The sequence below is a fragment of the Pan troglodytes genome, chromosome 2 (assembly GCF_028858775.2).
Source record: "Pan troglodytes isolate AG18354 chromosome 2, NHGRI_mPanTro3-v2.0_pri, whole genome shotgun sequence".
Lineage (NCBI taxonomy): Eukaryota > Metazoa > Chordata > Mammalia > Primates > Hominidae > Pan > Pan troglodytes.
In genome coordinates, this window is record NC_086015.1 from 160,693,996 (window position 1) to 160,704,649 (window position 10,654).

The window sequence follows — 10,654 nt, forward strand, 5'->3', positions numbered from 1 at the left end:
AAGGCCTGGAAAGGAATGTAGTCATTCAGTGTACCTGAAAACAGGACGTTCTAAATTATTTTTTCCTAACCAGCTACATAGTCATTTCCTCAATACTTGAGTCCCCCAAAATAATTAAATTTAATCTCTTAGACTTGCCTGGCAGTACCTAGCCACATACCATTTGACCTCAATACCCTTGTCATGGAATCCATCCATTCATACACAATTTTCAAAAATTTCCTAAAATCACTTACGCTATTAAGGAATTTATCAGTGGACACTGAAGGGTGGAGCTTGCTAGCTTTAGGGGCAGCTGGTTGAAGAGGCCCAAATGAAGTCATCAGGTTTCTTGGTGGCAGAATGGCAACAGCAACCAGATATTACACCTGTTTGTCAAAAATGTATTTGAGTAATCAGTTTTACAGAGTATTGCTTTGTCTTTATTTTTCCCCTCTGTTCTTGTCTAACTCTCACTCCTTCCCCTCCTTTGGGAAACTTGAAATAAAACATTGTCTGTAAACACAAAATCAGACAAAGACGTTTTCTTTACAGAAAAGAGGTAAATTCTAAGGCAACTTACATAGGTGAGTTACATATAAACACTGAGAACTTCTGAATGATTTCATTTTCTATAAACAGTTTTTCTTACCTGTAATCATGAAAGCTCCTGTAAGCACACCATTTCTATGGTCAGCCTTCCAGCTTTGAAGAGTCCATTGCAGGCACAAAAACTCAGACACAGCCAGGAACTCCCTTTTGGCTCAGCAAAATAGCATGTGGCATGAACTATGACAGTCAAGTTTCTTTCTTTCTTTCTTTCTTTTTTTTGAGAAGAAGTCTCACCCTGTTGCCCAGGCTGAAGTGCAGTGGTGCGATCTTGGCTCACTGCAACCTCTGCCTCCTGGGTTCAAGCAATTCTCCTACCTCAGCCTCCCTAGTAGCTGGAATTACAGGTGCACACCACCGCACCCGGCTAATTTTTTTTTTTTTCAGTTTGTTTGTATTTTAGTAGAGACAGGGTTTCGCCATGTTGGCCAGGCTGATCTCAAACTCCTGACCTCAAGTGATCCACCAGCCTCAGCCTCCCAAAGTGTTGGAATTACAGGCATGAGCCACTGCACCTGGCCAAGAGTCAAGTTTCTTTAAGAACAGGAATAGGGCCCTATGGCTAAGGTTTATTCATTTTTTTCATTATAATAAAGAACATTTTGATAAAACATGCTCCCAAATTAAAGAAGACTCATTATGCTCCCAAACTAGCTCCTCCTTCCGTGTTTATTTTGGTGAGGGCCCTCACCATCTACCAAGTATACAAACAGGAAAGCTGAGTGTCATCCTGTATTTCTCCCCTTCCTTTTCTCACCCACATCCAGTGACTCTCTGGGTCTTATCTATTCTGTGTCCTTAACATTCTGGATAGATCCCAAGGTGGCCCTCGATGATCCACTTTCTGGTGTTTATTTCCCCCTTGTGTAATTTTTCCCACTTGAGTATAGGTGAGACTTGTGACTTGCTTCTAATGAATAGAATGAAGTAAGATGATAAAATGCTATTCCTGTGATTGCCTTATATTGCTAAGGCTCCATATTGCTGGTAAACTTCCTCTAGAGAGTCTCCTTGCTGGATTGATGGAGTAATGGGCCATGTTGAGAAAGCCCACATGACAAGGAACTATGAGTAGAGTCTAGGAGCTAAAGGTGGCCTGCAGCCAACAACCAGCAAGAAGCCAGGGCCCTCAGTCCTTCAGACACAAATGAATGAATTCTTCCAACAACCTTAGTGAACTTGGAAGATCCCCAGACAAGCTTCCACATGAGAACACAGCCCAGCCAATGCTCTGGCTACAGTCCTGTGAGATTCTGAGCAGAGGAACCATCTAAGCCAAGACTGAACTCTTAGCCCACAGAAAGTATGAAATAATAAATGTGTGTTGTTTAAGTAACTAAGTTCATGGTAATTGTTACAGAGTAACAGAAAATGAATATACAACAATTTTCCCCCTATCTACTGTCATAGATAAATAGCTATTGTCTTTGTAAATTCTTCATCCTTTCTTGTCTGGCTATTGACATTAGTCTCTTCAAAGGTCTCCCTGCCTCTAACATGGCCTCTTCAACTTCATTCTCACTTCTGCCACTAAATCAGCTTTCTAAAATAAAATATGATATATGAATCTCTACTTAAAATTCACAAGTGGCACCCATTACCTGAGGATGAAATCAAGTTCCTTTGCTTGGCACACAAGGGACTTTGTAATCTAGTCTGCACCTGACTCTTCATCTTTGCTTCCCCTGCTTATGCACACACAACCTTGTGTAGTGAGGTCACTACACTCAGAATACATCCAAGAGCCTATCACTTTTCACCATCTTTACTACCACTGTTGTCTGTGATCAAAACACCATCATCTCAACTCTAACTTGGATTATTGCAATGGGTCCCTGGATTCTGTCTTTGGTATGCGAAAATATAGTCTAAACAGAGCATCCAGGTGATCCTACTAAAATACAAGCCAGAACTGACTCTCCTCTATTCAATACAGTGCAATGGAATGGCTCTACATCTCACCCTGAGTCAAAGCCAGAGTCCTTTCAATGATTAACAAAGCCCTATATGATATGGCTTCCCCATCTCCCCCACATCTTCAACTTTATCTCTTACAATTCTTTGTTTTGATCTCTCTGCTCCAGTTACACTGGAGCTACACAGAGTTTCCTTGCTAATCCTTGGTCACAATAGGTAATTCCCACCACAGAGCCTTTGCATTCGCTCTTCCCTCTGCCTAGCATGCTTTTACTCCAGAAGTTCACATGGCTTGCTTCTTCACTTCCTTCATATCTTTACTATACATTACCCATACATGTTTCCCTTGATCAATCTCTGTAAAAGAGCAACATACCCTCCCTTCCAGGCATGTCTCATTTCCTGCTTTATTTTCAAATTTTTGTCCATAGCACTTACTATCAACTGACATACTATAAATTTACTTATTTATTTCTTTTTAAAAATTACCCTTCTCTTGCCACTGTCTCTAGAATATAAACTTTATGAGGGCAGATACTTTATTTGTTCGCTTGATCCCTAGACTTTGACATGGTATCTGGCACTTAATATGAACCCGAGTTGTTGAATAAACTTTGAATACATGGGTGAAGGTAATTTAAGCTCAATCAAACTCTCCATGCAAAACTGTGATTTAGAAGTAAACGATCTGGTGAAGGATGACTGTAGAAACCACCGTGTCATTGAATTTGGTAGCAGAAAGCTCTGTCCTTCATGGGCAGATGTGGTAGCAAGAGCAAGTTCCTGGCTCAGCATTGGCACCTGTGGGGGCAGTGGTGGTTTCCCATAGGACCTAGTACAGGAGCAGCAGGGGCTTCCTCATAATGCCTGTTCTCCAGTGTGGTTTTGATTATTCAGTTCTCCCAGCAATTTTGTGAATTTCCATTATCATAATAAAATCCATAACTGTTTAGTCACCCAAGAAATGCTTCTGTCACTTGCAACTAAAAAACCCTGACTGATGATATATACTCGTCACTCTCCCTTCTACTTCTGTGCCTTGCTCCTGCCAGTCCCTCAATCTCAAACACCATGATCTGTCTATAAAATGCCAACTCATCTTCCAACCATAACTCTTACCTCTTCCTCTCTGGAAAGATATGCATGCCTAGTAGAGCTGATCACATCTTCCTTTGTCTCCACAGGGTAACTCGTACAGACCTCTACTATATAATTCTCATTCTCTCCCACTAGCTGACAACCCCTCAAGGACAGGCATGAGGTTTTAACTCATCTGAGGAACCTCAGCTCTACTACTATTAGCACAAGGAAAGAATTCAATAAAAAATTCATGAATGATGCTTTCTTTATAAAAACATCAGTGAAATAACAATTCTATAATTGAAAATAATTCTGATGCAGAAGGAGAGGGACAGCAAAGAAACCCATTGACTGATATGCAAATTTTTCTTGCCAAACTGGTAAAAAATAATTCTAATTTTTCCAGTATTAGCAAAGAGAAAGAAAGGGGACATATCCTTTTACTGAAAAAATGCTAGCCAACCTGATAGGAAAAATAGAGAAAAGATGCAAATTACCAGTATCAGGAATAAATGAGTTAACATCACTACAGATTCTGGAGATATTAAAAGGAAAGTAAGACAATTTTAAGGAAATTTATGTCAATAAATTCAACAACTTAGATGAAGTGGACAAATTCCTTGAGGACAAAAACTGTCAAAGCTCACTCTAGAAAAACTGGATAACCAGAATAGCCCTATATTTATTTACTTTAAAATTGAAAGTATACTTAAAAACATTCACATAAAGAAAATTTGAGACATAGATGGCTTCACTGGTATTCTACAAAATGATTAAGAAAGAAATAATAACCATTATATACAAATTATTTCAGAAACTTTATTTCACAACTCATTTCATGAAGCCACCCTTACTCTTATATCAAAACCAGACAGTGTGGTGTCAAATCAAGATAGACAGATGAATCAAAACAGAACTCAGAAATAGAAACACACATGTATAAACAACTCATGTTTGTGTAAAGCTATTTCAGTGGAGAAACAATAGGTTTTTTTCAAAAAACAGTACTGGAACAGTTGTATATCTATATGCTAAGAAAACACTCTGATCCATAGTTAATTCCACATATAAAAATTAACTTCAAATAGATCATAAACATAAAAGTTAAAACTATAAAACTTCTAAACTAAACATAAAACAAAATTTTTATGAACCTGAGTTAAGTAAAGCTTTCTTATATATGACACCAAAACCATGATTTATTTTTAAAATGTTGATAAATTACTTTATAAACTTAAAAATTTTTGTTCTTCAAAAAATACTGTTAAGAGAAGGAAAAGACAAGACATATACTTGGAAAACATATTTGCAAAACATATTGCTGATAGAAGACTTGAATTCAGAATATATGGGCTCCAGGAAGTCATTTATAAGAAAACAAAAAACCTAATAAAAATGGTCACGAGATTTGCACAGGCACTTCACCAAAGATCTATGGATGAAAAATAAACATGTGAAAAGATACTCAACATAACTAGTCATTAGGAAAACGAAAAATCAAAAACACAATGAGCGACTACTACATAAACCTATTAGCATGTCTAAAATTAAAAAAAAACACACACACACAACAAAAATTAACTCAAGATGGATTAAAGACTTAAATGTAAAACCTAAAACCATAAACCTTAGAAGAAAACTTAGGGAATCCAATTCAGGACATAGCCATGAGCAAAGACTTCGTGACTAAAACACCAAAAGCAATTGCAACAAAAGCCAAAATTGACAAATGGGATCTAATTAAACTAAGGAGCTTCTACACAGCAAAAGGAATTATCATCAGAGTGAACAGGCAACCTACAGAATAGGGGAAAATTTTTGCAATCTACCCATCTGACAAAGGGCTAATATCCAGAATCTACAAGGAACTTAAACAAATTTACAAGAAAAAAACAACCCCATCAAAAAGTAGGCAAAGGATATGAACAGACACCTCTCAAAAGAAGACATTTATGTGCTCAACAAACATATGAAAAAAGCTCATCATCACTGGTCATTAGAGAAATGCAAATCAAAACCATAATGAGAGACCATCTCGTGCCAGTTAGAATGGCGATCACTAAAAAATCAGAAAACAACAGATGCTGGAGAGAATGTGGGGAAATAGGAATGCTTTTACACTGTTGATGGGAGTGTAAACTATTTCAACCATTGTGGAAGACAGTGTGGCGATTCCTCAAGGATCCTCAAGGATTCCTCAAGCATCTAGAACTAGAAATACCAGCAATCCCATTACTGGATATATACCCAAAGGATTATAAATCATTCTACTATAAAGACACATGCACACCTATGTTTATTGCAGCACTATTTACTATAGCAAAGACTTGGAACCAACCCAAATGCCCATCAATGATAGAATGGGTAAAAAGAATGTGGCCATATGCACCATTGAATACTGTGCAGCCATAAAAAAGAATGAGTTCATGTCCTTTGCAGGAACATGGATGAAGCCGGAAACCATCATTCTCAGCAAACTAACACAGAAACAGAAAACCAAACACCGCATATTCTCACTCATAAGTGGGAGTTGAACAGTGAGAACACATGGACACAGGGAGGGGAACATCACACACCTGGGCCTGTTGGGGGGTGTGGGGAAAGGGGAGGGAGAGCATTAGGGCAAATACCTAATACATGTGGGGCTTAAAACCTAGATGGTGGGTTGATGGGTGCAGCAAACCACCGTGGCACATGTATACCTATGTAACAAACTTACTCGTTCTGCACATGTATCCCAGAACTTATAGTATAATAATTAAAAAAAACAACCTGACCATATCAAGTCTTTATGAAGATAAGGGGCAACTGGAACTTCTTATACACTGATGATAGGAATTAAAAGTGGTAAAACACTTTGGAAAAACCATTTGGCAGTTTCTTAAAAAGTTGCATACAGGTTGAGCATCCCTAATCCAAAACCTGACATTGGAAATGCTCCAAAATCCAAAATTTTTTGAGTACCGACATGACACACAGAGGAAATGCTCATTGGAGCATTTTGGATTTTAGATTTTTGGATTAGGGATGCTTAACCAGTAAGTTAATGTAAATATTCCAAAAAATTTTTTAAAAATCTGAACTCCAAAACATTTCTGGTCCCAAGCATTTCTGATAAGAGATTCTCAACCTGTACATGGATTCAGCCTTTCTACATCTATGTATTTATCTGAGAGAAATGAAAACACACGTCTATGCAAATGCATATGAATGTCTATAGCAGCTTTATTTGTAATGTCCAAAACTAGACAAAAACCAAATGTCTATGAGAAGATGAATGAATAAATAAATTAGGGTATATCCATACAATGGAATACTACTCAGTAATACAAAGGACTGAAATATTTAGATCTAACAACATGGATGAATCTCAAAATCATTACACAGTGTGAAATAGCCAGTAAAAAAAAAGGCTGCTACTGTATGATTCTATTTAAATAAATTTGTGAAAAATATAAAGTAATCTGTAGTTACAGAAGGAAGATCAGTGGTTGCTTGGATATGCTGGGGAGGGGAGCAAGAGCTGTGAGGGAGGAGTTATAAAGAGTCATGAAACTCTAGGAGAGGAGGATGTGTTCATTGTCTCGATTGGGATAATTTCACAAGTATACATATGTCAAAACCTATAAGAGAGTACACTTTATATGTGTACAATTATGTCTATTATACCTCAACAAAGCTGTTAAAAAATCATCACCAGTACTGGCAAAGATGAAAAAAAAGACACATTCTTATACTGTTGGTGTAAATGTAAATCACTATGACTTTTCTGAAGGTCAACTTGGCTTGTCAAAATCTATAAAAATGTGTATCTTTGGATCCAGATATTCAACTTCTAGGACTTGGTTATAAAGATATTCATCACAGTGCTGTGAATGTCTTATAATAGCAAAAAATGGAAAGGGAAAATTCTCGCCAAGACTTGAAGTCAGAGGAACGTGACAGTTCATACAGAAAAGAACAAGTCCATGTTCCGCTCACAGAAATGGCTCCAGGTGGGAGTCACAAGAGCAGTGGAGGAGTCTCGCCTGATGGCTCAGACTCAAGTTCCTAAGGATTTCGGCCCAGCTGTGGCTGACAGTGAAAGCTCCTCCTCTGAAGCTGAACATGTGACAGAGATCTGAGGAGCTGAGACCTTGGGACCAAGCTTGGGGACCACTGAGGCAGGGACCCAAACTTTAAAAGCAGCAGCTCTACAGCAGTCTTGGATAAGAGCCTGGGCAACGGACCAGTCCTCGGTGACCCACAGTATGGCATCTACAACACTGATAATGGTAAGCTTGTCAGACTTGATCTCTCTCTCCAGCTGGCATTTGGAAGCAAGACTAGCCTAAACTGAGAAATCTCCAACTGGAGACAATGGAGACATGCTTGGCATAAAAGAAAAACATTGTATTTTCTGATAGTAAGGAGAAGTGAGAAAGTGAATATTAATTAGAAAAATCAAATTTTTTTAATTAAAAAAATTAAATGTGACCACATTTGTTCCCTAACACAGTGAAGTGGGTCCTATGGCTTACATATTTATACTTTTTTTTAAAAAAATAGAGATTATACTGAATAATATAATCCCTTTTTTTACATATGTTGCAAACATCTTTTCAGATAAATAATATTCATCTATATCATTTAAATATAAAATAATATTCCGTTTATATTCTATAAATATACTGTGTTTTTTTCATCTTAACCATGCTCCAACATGTGGATATTTTGTTTGTTTCTTTTTTTTTAATAGAAATTGATCCATCTCTTATCAGGATGGAGTCTACATTTCAAGAAATATTGTGAACAGTGGCTTTTCTAAGACCAGAAAAGTTTCCACAATACATTTTCCAAGGACAGTGAGAACCTCTTCATTCTTCATTACATAACTAAAAGAAAGAATCAATTGACTCTTACCTGAAAAAAGCAGATCTGCTGTAAGATAACTAGCTTTATTCATACAAGAGAAACAGGGGCCATTTTTTCATGGATAAATATCCAGATAGACAGGTGAATAAATGAGAAACAAAAAGGGGCGGGGGAAAGAAGGAAGGAAGGAAGGAGGGAGGGAGGGAGGGAAGGAAGGAGGGAGGGAGGGAAGAAAGGAAGGAAGGAAGGGAGGGAGGGAGGGAGGGAAACTAATCACCAGGGTGTTAAAGGTGGATATCTACTCTGATGAGGTCACAGGAGTGCCTTTTTTTATTATTTTACTTCTCTTATTGATTTTTCTGCACTGATCATGTTATTTTTGAATAGGAAAAAATATGTTAACATTAATAAATTTAAAATGAAATTATATAACCATATATAACTAAGATTCACTCAGCTACAGAAAAAAATATTCTGATCTGATTTGAATTTTTGTTTTGCAATGCTGTCATGAAAAAAAGATCAACAGATTTGAAAATGTCATAAAATTAGATTTCTATCAATGCTTTTAGAATTGAAACAGATTTATCTAAAGAGATATTTCAGAAAGCAAAATCATTGCATCAGAATTTTTGAGCTTCAAAAAGAAATGAAATCTTTCTGTTTTGAGAGGCATTCATTTATAAATAATTTATATTCATATATAAATATTTTTTACATTGAAAAAATTTTCAACTATGCTTTGAAAGCTATTCATATGTACATGAATAATATAGCTACATACGGATGGATGCATAGATGATAGGTAGATAGATAAATAGATAGATTGCTATCCTTTTAGTTGCTGACAGCATTTCATGTTATGAATATAGTGCATTTTTAATATCCATTCCTATATTCCTTTATATCCATTCCTCTATTGATGAAGCTCTACGTGATTTGCAGAATTTTACTGAGAAGTAATGTGGATTTAAGGTTGAAAGAGTACACTTGGTCTGGGCTGCCTGCCTAAGTTCAAATCCATTCCTACCATTTACAAGCCACATGACCTTAGGCAATGTCCTCAACATTTTTGTTATGTTAGTTTAAAAAAAAATCTATAAGGTGGGGATCTTAATGGTACTTACCTCCTAGAGTTGTTATGAGGATTGTATGGGGTAATATTTGTAAAGTGCTTGGAATCAAGACTGGAATGTAGTAAGTGCTACATGAGTGTTTGTTAAATATATGCCAAAAGGAACATCCTTGTAAGTGCTTCCTTGTGCACGGTTAAAGGAATTTGTCTAGGATTCCTATCCAGAAGTGAAATTTCTGGGTTGTAGGGTATGCAGATTTTTAATTTGATTAAATGCTGCCAAGTTACACTTCAACATGTCAGTACTAATTAATGTTCTCACAAGGGTGACTTTTTGTCACATATCTGACATTGTTCAACAAAGCCTCCTTAATTTGACCTGATGGATGAAAATGGTATATTTTTTGTATTAATTTACCTTGTCCTGATAAGTGATGAGAGTAAATATATTTTACACTCTGAACATATTCATAATTCCTCTCCCGTTAAATACCTGTTCAAATTAATATTCTTTTCATGGATTCATACGGAGTGTCTTTTTCTTACTGATTTGAAGGAATATTTTACATACTGCAGATACTAAGGCTTTGTTTGCTACATTTATTGTAATTATATTTAATTTGTTTTTCAGCTTTGTTGACAGGAAACCTTTGCTATATACAAGTTTTGTTTTTCAAAATTTAAAATTAAAAAAGTAATACATTAGCATAGTTAAAACTTTAAGATATACATATTAAAAGATATAGAGTGAAAAGATACCCATTCTCATATCCTTGTTTCTCATTTACTTAGTTCTTGCCTGAACCTCTGCCACAAGAAACAAGATGTATCCCTCCAAAGTTTCTTAATTCAAATACAAACAAGTGAAAGTATGTATTTCATTTCCATGATTTTTTTTTTTTTCCAGCAAGGTTTCTGATACCCAGGCTGGAGTGCAGTGGTACAATCACGGCTTGCTACAGTCTCAACCTCCCAGGCTCAAGAGATCCTCCCACCTCAGCCTGGCTCGTAGCTGAGACCATAGGTTTGCGCAACTACACCAGGCTAATTTTCGTGGGGTTTTTTTTGTTTGTTTTTTTTTGTAGATGGGGTTTTGTCATGTTACCCAGGCTGGTCTTGAACTCCTGGGCTCAAGCAATC